The sequence below is a fragment of the Narcine bancroftii genome, chromosome 2 (assembly GCF_036971445.1).
Source record: "Narcine bancroftii isolate sNarBan1 chromosome 2, sNarBan1.hap1, whole genome shotgun sequence".
Classification (NCBI taxonomy): domain Eukaryota; kingdom Metazoa; phylum Chordata; class Chondrichthyes; order Torpediniformes; family Narcinidae; genus Narcine; species Narcine bancroftii.
In genome coordinates, this window is record NC_091470.1 from 79,135,428 (window position 1) to 79,147,754 (window position 12,327).

The 12,327-nt window shown below is 37.7% G+C and overlaps 1 protein-coding gene across 9 annotated transcripts in view; it reads right to left on the minus strand.

Annotated features, from left to right (window-relative positions):
- Positions 1-12,327, minus strand: part of rad51b (RAD51 paralog B) — a 644,462-nt gene that overhangs the window by 526,634 nt on the left and 105,501 nt on the right. The window lies entirely within an intron of this gene.

Consider the following 12,327-nt stretch of genomic DNA (forward strand, 5'->3'; position numbering starts at 1 on the left):
CTCTTTTGCACCTCTTTCTCTGACTGTAAGAAATGTAAGAGGTGTGTAGGCAATTTCTGCCAGTGGTGAATCTGTCTGCCTTGTAGCAGGCAAAAGGGAATTTCATGTAAAAGGACAGTTTTATTACTCTGACAATAAATTGAATCTTGACACTACTTTGTATTTTTCTTGCACAATTATATTTATTTTGAAATGTGGCTTATAGAAATATTTGCACTTGTAATGCTGCCACAAAACAATGAATTTTGTGACCTGTTCACAACAATGAATTCTGATCTCATATATACTTGCTCTGCACACCTCCTTTCAACTTACCACCCACCTAACCTTAAATACACCTTCTCTAATATGTGAGATATTGACTCTGCGAAAACAATGTAGACTGTCTATGTGATGAATAATTTTATAAACTTCTATCAGGTCTCCCCTCAGCCTCTGTTGCTTCAGATAAAACAATTGAAATTTGTCCAACCCCTCTTCAAAGTTCATATCCTCTAATACAGGCAACATCCTGGTACATCATTCCAAAGACTTCACATCCTGTCTGCAATGAAGCATCCAGAATTACATACAATACTCTAAGTACAGTTGGACCAAAGCTTTATATAGCTGCACAATTACTTTTTTTTTTACTCAGTACCCCATCCAGTGAAGCCAAGCATACCATACACTTTCTTTACCACCCTGTTGACCTGCATGGCCACTTTCATGGTGCTAAGGACCTGAACCCAAGAACCCTCTGCATATCAATACTATTAAGAGGCTTGTCATTAACTATATATTACATTTGATTTCCACATTTGACCTTCACAACCACATCAGAACAAGTTGGATAGGGTTAATTGATCAGTCTAGTCCACCACTGTGTTTTTTTTGGCTATGCCTTCTACTGTCCAGGGCCCAAATTCTGGAAGATGGTAAGCTCTCTCCCACTTCCCCTGCACTGCCAAACACATGTCATTCCTCAAAGCCAACTCTTCAGCCAGCTTTGACACATTTCTCTATTTGTGTGTGGCAATGCCTCTGTGCAGCATCATGGAATAATTTTTCACAGTACAGCCATAATAATTGTAGAATTGAAGAAATGGTCATTGGCCCATTTCCTTTGGAGTTATGAAACTGAGCACATAACGAGTCAATTAGGTAAGATTGAAAATGTGGTTTTCAAAATTTTTCTTTCCACCCACATACCACCTTAAGCAATGCCTTACTAATCACAGGCATAATGATGGCATAAAATGATATGTGAGTGGAAAGAAAAAGGTTGAGAACTACTTCTCTATTCCCACCATGTGTCTATCCAGAAGACACTTAAATGCTACTCTTATATCTACTTCCATCACAATTTCTGGCAGCCCACACCAGGCACTTACCATTCAGGCCCTGATGGCATATCTGGCAGGACACTGAAAATATGTGCCGAACCAACTTGCCAGATTGTTCGCAAACATTTTCATTCTCTCACTGCCATAGTCAGAGGTTCCCACCTCCTTCAAAAGGATCATGATTAAAACCAGCCACAAACTTCTCCACCAAAATCTGGACTCTTAGTACCATTCTTAAAATGCATTAATCTGGGAGATGGATATCACATTGACTGATTTTACAGAGGATCTCTGCAGATTTTACCTTTGCCAGTTTGTTGCAAAACAAAAATTAGGCCAAAGTGAATGGTGCACAAGCAAAGGTGGTCAGTGCCAGAAGGAATCTCTGCTTCATTGCAGCTTATTCTAGTAGAATGAGGGCAAAAGAGGGTGCTCGGTTTTGTGCAGATTTAAGTGGATCAGTCTAAGAGAAAGAAATTACAAATACTACTCGAGAGGAATAATGAAACTAAGATCTTCTGGATGAGATGAGAGAGAGATCGTGCACCTTAACATAAAGTCATCAAGGAAAACAGAATCAAGTTGAGTGATATGCCTCCTGCAGTCAAGTAGCCTGTTACTTTCTACCTATTGGCCAATCCTACTCAGAGAGAGAGAGAGAGAGAGAGAGAGAGAGAGAGAGAGAGAGAGAGAGAGAGAGAGAGAGAGAGAGAGAGTACAGTACAACTAAGCCACTTCCAGACAGTTTTGTACAAAATGCTAAATTGCATTCTGGATCACTCAACCACAGGAATTTGAACTTCAGCCAAGGCCAGGCCTTAGTGAAGACATTATTTTTCTCGCTGGAGCTTGAACTTTTTCCAGATCTGGTTACTTCTGCAATGTGATAAGCATCCTTCAGAAAAAAGTCTTTCTTTCAATTGTGGCTGGAAAAATCTTCATGACTGAATTGAAAATAATGTCTGAACTTGCCAATGAATTTGGCAATATCACTGGAAAGCCTCTGCCAGACCAGGCAGGAAATAGCATTTCAATACAAGGTATAAATCAAATTACTCTTGTTCTCAAAAACTAGGATCAAAGGAATGAGGAAAGAATTGCCATAGGCAACATAGCTAGTGACAGAGTAATAAATTAGAAGTTCTTCTTCATGTCCAAAAAGGTATTTCAAACCCACCATAAAATGAAATGTGACCCATTCCCTTTCCCTTCCAGATCCTGACCCACTACATTCCCCCCAGTGACACCACCCTTTCACCTTACACCATCAACGAGACAACCAATTGCCCCCATCCCAGCACCACCGGTTGTGATGATATTCTACCAGTATCAACTGTTCTCCAACTGTGCTTTGGCCATCTGTCCATTCTTCCGCACCCGAATTTTCCTTTGAGAGGAAGCTTGTATGGAGACATCCAGAGCAAGGGTTCATGCCTTATAAATCAGAGCTCATCTATTTATGGCTGTAGACAGCAAGCAATTCTTCAGAGAGCAACGTGGAAAGCTCTCAGTCAAACAGAGGCTTCTGAAGATTCAAAAATCTTTTATTGTCATGTAATCGAATTGTGGCAGACTGCACCAAAGGAAAACACAGGCACAACACAGTTTGGGGTAACGAGAGAGAGCGAGAGCAAGAGCGAGAGCGAGAGAGCGAGAGAGAGCGAGAGAGCGAGAGAGAGCACACGGCCCAGACCTCGGCTTTATACCATGGGCCCTCTAGGCCCACCTGGTGGTCGGATGTCATTAGGCTGGGTGCCGTGTCTCTAGGCCACCTGTTGGCCGAGGGTTGTACTGCAGCGTATCATCACGTATAGAACATGAAATTTGCCTTCTGCCTGCTGCAAGGCAGTCAAAGAGCCACTATTAGTGTCACGCGATTCCCCTTACAGCAAGGAAGAGAAACAAAAGAGAGTCACTGAGTGTCTATGGATTCAACTCCTGCAGCCACACAGGCTTCTGTTCAATCCAATGGCAGCCCAAACTCTACATCCAAACCTCCGACATGACCAGGAAGCCTTCAGTGACTGAGGCCCTTTCGCAGCACTTCTCGCCCTCAGCACCCTCTCAAATCCCAGCTCCAATACCTGGCTCCCATGAGCCAGTCTCCTGTGGCCCACAGCCCTTGTGGGTCCCCAGACCACAAGTTGCCCACAGCCCATGTGGGTCTCTCAGTCACTGAGCCTCTCGCTGGTTCACTGTGATAATCACTATTCTATACTGATAGATTTGTGATATCTATACTGGTCGATTTTTCCTCATGAAAGGACACAGGAGCAGCAAGGATAGACAAAGAGAGAAGAAAACAAATCAACTAGCATCCAATCAAATTGCAGCAAAGGCTCAAACAACTAAATTACTTACCCTTTTCCTTAATGATTTCTGCCTAACATGCATTTACCAATCATCAACTACTGTATGTTACTGCTGTTGACAGAATCTTGCTTTGCAGGTGACCCTAAATTAGATACATGGCTAATCTTCATCAAGAATTTCATTTCCATGGACAAACAATAGAAATACAAGTTTAGCCTTTTATTTTACTGTGGAGCCACATCAGGATGGCAAAGCAATAGGAGAGTCAAATTTTACTTCAAAGATAAATTATTTCTAGAGGAAGACAATAAAACTATCATCAGTCAATTCAGTGATGGGCTTTCAGACAATCCATCCAATCTCATGACAAGGTTAATTCCCTGTATTGTGTATTTTAGCATAATTTGGAGGAAAGGTCAAGACAGTGCGGCATATTAAAAATGGATGCCATGTCTTTGGTAAGAAAAATTATGAATTGCACACTGATGATTTGAACCTAAAACAAATGACTGGAAATTGCCTGCTGCCTGTCTTAGTTTAAACAACTTCCCCAGAGGTGAAGTTGTTAATCACGGGTGAACAGCACTCAAGCATGAGGGAATGAAACATACTCAAAGATTGATATGTTTTTGTTGTCAGCCCATATTCAACGGAGAGTTAGGAAAACTGAATATAAAGCTAGATTGCTATCTGATCACTCACCCCTGTTATTAGCAATAGAACTGGAGGACATCCCACCAAGAACATATAGATGGAGATTAAACTCCATGCTACTTAAAAGACAGGAATTTAGAGAATTTATTGAACGCCAAATTAAAATGAACTTTGAAATAAATACGGAATCAGTGAAAGTCAAATTTATATTATGGGACGCAATGAAAGCCTTCATTAGAGGGCAGATAATAAGTTATGTAACTAAGATGAAAAAGGTCTACAATTGGGAAATAGAACAGTTGGAAAGGGAGATAGCAAGTACAGAAAAAGAAGTAACAAAAGAAGAGAATTGGCAGACAAAAAAATACAATACGAAACATTACAAACGTATAAGGTGGAGAAGAACATAATGAAAATAAAGCAAAAGTTTTATGAGCTAGGAGAAAAAGCACACAAAATATTAGCCTGGCAACTTAAAACAAAACAAGCTAAAAGAACTGTATTGGCATCACGGAAAAAGGACAAACAAATTACATATAATCCAATGGAGATTAATGAGAACTTTAAGGAATTTTATGAACAATTATACCAAACTGAGAACGAGGGGAAAGAAGACAAAATAGAAGAGTTTTTAGCTAAAACTGAACTGCCAAAATTGCAAGAAGAGGAGCAAAACAAGCTGATAAAACCATTTTAAATAGAGGAAATACAAGGTATATTAAAAAAGCTGCCAAACAATAAAACGCCTGGAGAGGATGGATTCCCAAAAGAATTCTATAAAACAATTAAAGAGTTATTAATTCCTCCTCTCCTGGAAGTAATGAACCAGATAGAAGAAACACAAAATTTGCCAGATTCATGTAAGATAGTAATAATTACAGTAATACCAAAGACGGGGAAGGATCCACTAACACCAGCATCATATAGACCAATATCTCTACTTAATTCAGATTATAAGATAATAGCAAAATTATTAGCAAACATACTGGCCGATTGTGTACCTAAAATAGTAAAACAAGATCAAACTGGATTTATTAAGAAAAGACGAACAGCGGATAATGTCTGTAAATTTATTAATTTAATTCATGCAGTTCAAGGAAATAAGATACCAACAATGGCTGTTGCTTTAGATGCAGAAAAAGCCTTTCACAGGGTAGAATGGAATTATTTATTCAAAGTATTACAGAGGTTCAACCTACCAGAAAAATATATTAAATGGATTAAAGCATTATCTAATGCACCATTGGCGAAGGGGACAGTAAATGGATATGTTTAAAACCAATTTAAATTAAGTAGGTCAACTAGGAAGGGATGTCCACTATCTCCCCCACTCTTCGCTTTAGCAATAGAACCATTGGCAGAACTGATAAGAACAGAAAATAAAATAAAAGGGATAAAAATAAAGGAGAAGGAGTATAAAATCAGTTTATTTGCAGATGTCATCATAGTATACTTAAAAGAACCAGAAATATCAATAAAAGAACTACATAAGAAATTGAAGGAATATGGAGAAATATCGGGGTACAAGATCAACACAAATAAAAGTGAAGCGATGCTAATGAGTAATGCGGATTATACAGAATTTAAATAAGAATCGCCATTTAAATGGCAAACACAAGCAATTGATACCTAGGTATTAGAATAAATAATTTAAGACACCTATACAAATTAAATTATCAGCCATTAATGAAGAAATTACAGGAAAACTTAGAACATTGGAAAGAATTGCCACTAACATTGATAGAGAGGGTAAACTGCATTAAAATTAATGTCTTCCCAAGGATACAATACTTATTTCAATCATTACCAATTCCCTTAACAGAACTAAAGAGAATAATGAGGAAATTCTTATGGAAAGGGGGGAAACAGAGGACAGCGTTAGATAAATTAACAGAGTAGTACAAACAAGGTGGTGTGCAGTTACCAAACTTTAAAAATTATTATAGAGCAGCACAATTAAGGTATTTATCAGATTTTTATCAGACAAGGGAAAAACCAGATTGGATTAAGATAGAGCTAGATAAAATAGGGGAGAAGGTACATATACTTTATAAGTTGGATGAAAAGCTCACCAGTACTGCATTCATTTACCCAATATATGGAAGAAGATTCACTTCAAAAGGAAAAAAACAAATTACCAACTACCAAAATTATTATTGATGCAAAATCAATTAATCCCTTTTACAATAGATAACCTTTCCTTTAGAGAATGGGAGAGAAAAGGAATGAAAAGAATAGAAAATTGTTTTTTGGGAAATAATTTATTAACATTTCAACAAATGAGGTACAAATATGGAATAACTTATGGCACAATGTTTGCATACCATCAACTGAAAGCCTACTTAAAGGACAAATTGGGAAGCAGACTGAGATTACCAGAAGGAAGCAGCTTTGAATATGTGATTACAGACACAATAATAATAAAAAGATTTATAATGAACATGTACATCAAGCTGCAAGAGAAGGAAAATGATGAAATAAACTATAAACCCAAACAAAAGTGGGAAAAAGATTTAAACATAAAGTTAAAAAATGAAATATGGGAAAAGTTATGCTCTGGAACTATGAAGAATAAACACAAGGTTAGGCATGATACAGTATAATTGATTACACAGGTTATATATCACGCTCTAAAATTTAAAAGAAATGGGATCCAACATTATCAGATAGATGTTTTCGCTGTAAGAAGGAAATGGGAACAACAGTACATGCAATTTGGGCATGTGAGAAAGTGGAAAAGTTTTGAGAAGGTCTAAATCAGGTATTAAATAAAATCACAAAAAGCAACATACCAAAAAATCCAGAGATCTTTCTTCTAAGTAATATAAGAAGTAAAGAATTAGGCCTCAAACTGGATGAAGCGCAAAAAAGATTTATTATGATAGCCTTAGGTGTAGCAAAAAAATGTATAATGTCAGCTTGAAAATCAGAAGAGAGCCTGAGAGTACAGCAATGGTACATGGAAATGAATAAATGTATTCCATTGAAAAAAAATAACATATAATTTTTTAAAAAGTCACATTATTTGAACAAATTTGGGAACCGAACATGGAACACAACAGAGAGGGCTCGCCTCAGACCTCCACCCCCTAAAATGATAAGAAGACAAAATTACTTGATCCAGTGTGAAAAAGTAGATGACGCAATTTTCTTGTTTATTTTCATTGTGTGATGACGTTGTTTAATGGTTTTATTGTATTGTATATGTTAAATGTTTAATGGGTTTGAAGGGGGGAGGAAAGGTAGTGGGGAAAAAAGGGAAGAAAATGCCACTGTGTATATTTAAGAGGGAAATGTTTGTATGTATTTTGATTGATATGGTTCAGTGTGAAAAATAAATTTAAAAAAATGTAAAAAAATAGGTCACCAGTTAAGTGAAGTCCAAGGAAATTGGTGCTCTCCACTCTCTCTACCACAGAATTATTGATATGTAGCTGTTCATTGCTGGTCCTCCGGAAGTCCATGACCATCTCCTTTGTCTTGTCCATGTTGAGACTCAGGTTGTTACTCTTGCAACATTTCATGAGAAAGGCCTCTGTTGAAGCTGGATCTGGCGAAGCAGTGGTGGATCAGTCACGTGAACAGGAGCCAACTGTGCACACAGCCCTGAGGTGCTCCAGTACTCAGCGTGATGGATAAGGGTTACTTAATCTTGCAATTCTTTGGGAATCAGATGTTCATACAAGATTACAAAAAGCCTCCTGTACACCTTTCAGACCAATAGTTAGTTTGTTCAATTTGTCAATTTTTTCAGGAGTGTAGATTAAGACAGGTTTGTGCAGCAAACTGTTCCTGGTTCTCTGAGTATAGGTGGCACGGTTGGCGTAGCGGTTAACACAATGCCTTTACAGAGCTAGCAATCGGGACTGGACCTGGGTTCAAATACCACGCTGTCTGTAAGGAGTTTGTACATTCTCCCCCTCCGATTGGGTTTTCTCTGAGGACTCCGGTTTCCTACCACCATTCAAAAACGTAGCGGGGGGTGTTGGTTAATGGGGTGTAAATTGGGCAGCATTGACTCCTGGGCCGAAATGACCTGTTTCCGTGCTGTACGTCTACATTTAAAAAAAAATTTAAAAGATTATTGAGTTTCACCAGACTTGCAATATGCAAACCATGTAATAGGAGAAGCTATTTGTATTTAAAAATACAGTTTAGCAACAAGACAAATTCAAAGGAAATCCATCCTTGCTGCAGTGTCACTGTAGCATTGCAGCGTGCCCCACAAGCTTGAGCTAAAACAGAAAGATTAGTCAAAGACCATGAATCAGTCACAGGAGAGAGGCTGGATATGCAGAATATGGGATTTGAATAGGGACCAGAATTCGAAGGAGCAAAGTGAAGGAGAATGGCAAAAGCTCAAAGAAACTAAATGCTTTTAAGATTCAATTTCAATTTATTGACAAGTTCACAAGGTTCACAAGGTACACAAACATCTTTTCTACATTTTCCCCTGCAAAAGAAAACAAAGAGTCACTATGTAATCAGGTGCCATTATTAAAATGAGGAAGAGAAGGAGCATCCCTTCAGAGACTCCAAGTGGCCTCTGACATAACTACCTCCAGTGACTCCATAACTTCACAGCATGTTGTTCAGCAGTGAACCCAAGCATCCAGATCACACCTCCTCAACACCTGGTCCCAAATCTCCAAAGATTTGAGAAGCTGTCAGTGTTCAAGGCCTTTCAGAAGACCTGATTGCCTTCATACCTTCATGAATCCAAGACCCAATTCTTGGGTCCTGGAAGCTGATTGAAGCCTGGCGCGAGGCTTTTTGTCTGCTGAGCCTGAGCTAGAGTCTGCCAGAGCACTGTATTTCGCTAACTGTGCTCCACACAAACAACCTAGCAAACTTCCTCAACCACAGCATTCAGGGAGGAGTCACGTGTTGGAGTAGTGGCCGGTCAGGGAATTCCAGCCCTCTCCCGAAAAGTTTAAAAAAAAACACACAAATCACAAAGGTACAAGATTAAAATTTATAATAAAGTAAAAATGGCAGCGAAGAGAGAAAAGTCGAAAACAACGAGAAGAAAAGAGGAAGAAAGAATGTCGGAAGAAGAAGGTGAAGGCCTTACCTGTCCGAAGAGGCCCGCCGCGGAGAGAGAAGCCCGCTCCCTCAGGTCAGTGGAAGTCCCGGGCTCGGGACTACAAAAATGGCTCGCAGAGCCAAGTAAAAGTGCGCAACCGCGCATGAAAAAAAACACACTGACGGGAGGGGGGAACAGCTGCGGAGTCGATCTCCACAGCTGAGAGAGACACCTGCAGCACAGCAGCAGGTGCAGAACACAGACAATAACGACAACAAGAAAGAAGAGGGTAAAAAGAAAACAAGGAAACAACAGATGGTCAACCCAGAGGAAGAAGAAGATGAAAAAGAACAGAAAGAAATGGAAGAAGAGGAGAAAGGCAAGACAATGGATATATCTTTTATTAAAGAAGATATGGAATCAGTGAAAGAATGGCAATTCCAAGAATTTAATGAGATAAAAAGAATTAAGAATGCAGAAGAAAAAAATGAATAAAATAGAAATGGCCATGTCAGAGATAGGAAAAAGAGTGGAAAATATGGAAGAACGAGAAATAATTGTAGAAATGGAAGTAGAGGAATTAAAAGAGAAATTAGAAGAATCTGATAAAAAAGTTAAAGAGGCACATGAGCTGTTAGCTCAGAAGATAGATATAATAGAAAACTATAAGAGAAGAAATAATATAAAGATAGGGCCTTAAGGAAAATGAAGAAGGCAAGAATATGAGAGAATTTATAAAAGATTGGATCCCCAGGGCCCTAGGAAGACCAGAATTACAGGAAGAAATGGAAATAGAGAGGGCACATAGAACTTTAGCCCCGAAACTACAACCGCAGCAAAAACCAAGATCCATTTTAGTAAAATTCTTAAGATATACAACAAGAGAAAATATATTGGAGAAAGCAATGAAGAAAGTAAGAGTAGACAAAAAGCCACTGGAATACAAAGGTCAAAACATTTTTTTCTATCCAGACATAAGTTTTGAACTCCTGAAGAAGAGGAAGGAGTTCAATACAGCAAAAACGATCTTATGGAAAAAAGGATATAAATTTATGTTAAAGTACCCAGCAGTACTTAAAATAGTTATTCCAGGGCAACAAAACAGACTATTCTCGGATCCAGAGGAAGCAAGGAAATTTGCAGAACAACTACAAAACAAGCAGAGAGATGAAGACATGTAATGAGACTAAAAATGACCATGAACTATATGTATGTGTGTAAAGGGGTATATGTGTGTATATATATAGTGTGTATACATGAATGTGTCCGTATTTAGAGGAAAATATATAGAGGATAGACAAGAATTAATAAGGGAGGGAAAGGGAATAGAGGGAATAAGGAGGGAATTAAAAGAGTGACCTTTGTTACATATGAAAATTGAAATCTTTTCTGGGGGGGGCTGGGTGGGGAGGAGTTACGGTCACTACAAAATCAGTTGACGTTTGCGAGTGAATTCGCAAATCCAAATGGAGAGGGGAGATGTGGTTGCCTCACAAGGGATAAAGGACAACTCAGGAGGGGGAGGGGAGAATGGGGTTAAAGAAGTTTTAAATAGGAGAATAAGGAAAATGTTTGATGTTTTAGAAATGTTGTCTTATAAAGTGTTCAAAACAAGAAAGCAGAAATGGATAAGAAGGAAAGGTGATGATGGAGAAACGGAAAGGGAAGATAAACAAAGTATGAAATGGCTACGCTGAACTATATGACTTTAAATATTAACGGAATACATAACCAAATTAAAAGGAAGAAACTGCTAAATTTACTGAAAAAAGAAAAAATTGATATAGCATTTGTGCAAGAAACACATTTAACTGAATTGGAGCACAAGAAATTAAAGAGAGATTGGGTAGGACATGTAACAGCAGCGTCGTATAATTCTAAAGCAAGAGGAGTAGCTATATTAATTAGTAAAAATGTGCCAATTAAAATAGAAGAGGAAATAATAGATCCAGCAGGGAGATATGTAATGATAAAATGTCAGATATATTCGGAGTTTTGGAATCTACTCAATGTATATTCACCTAACAAAGAAGATCAAAAGTTTATGCAAGATATTTTTTTGAAGATAGCAGATACGCAAGTGAACATATTAATAGGAGGGGATTTCAACCTGAATTTGGATTCAAATATGGACAAAACTGGGAAAAAAATTAACAGAAAAAACAAAGTAACCAAATTTATAATTAAATCGATGGAAGAAATGCAACTTTTGGATATATGGAGGAAACAACACCCAAATGAAAAGGAATATTCATATTACTCGGGTAGACATAAAACATACTCAAGAATAGACCTACTTTTGTTATCAGCTCGTATGCACGATAGAGTAAGAAAAACAGAATATAAAGCTAGAATATTATCGGACCATTCACCCTTGATATTGACAATAGAGTTGGAGGACATCCCTCCAAGAATGTATAGATGGAGATTAAACTCCATGCTACTTAAAAGGCAGGATTTTAGAGAATTCATTGAAAGACAAATTAAAATGTATTTTGAAATAAATACGGAATCAGTGAAAGATAAGTTTATACAATGGGATGCAATGAAAGCGTTCATTAGAGGGCAAATAATAAGTTATGTAACCAGATGAAGAAGGACTATAATCAGGAAACAGAGCAGTTGGAAAGGGAAATAGTAAATATGGAAAAAGAATTAGCAATGAAGGAAGATACAACTAAAAGAAGAGAATTGGCAGATAAAAAAATAAAATATGAAACACTACAAACATATAAGGTGGAGAAGAACATAATGAAGACAAAACAGAAATATTATGAACTAGGGGAAAAAACGCACAAAATTCTAGCATGGGAGCTTAAGACAGAACAAGCTAAGAAAATGGTATTGGCATCAAGGAAAAAAGACAAACAAATCACATATATTCCAATGGAGATCAAGGAAAACTTTAGAGAATTCTATGAACAATTATACCAAACTGAAAACGAAGGGAAAGAAGGGAAAATAGATGAATTTTTAACTAAAATTGAACTACCAAAATTACAAATAGAG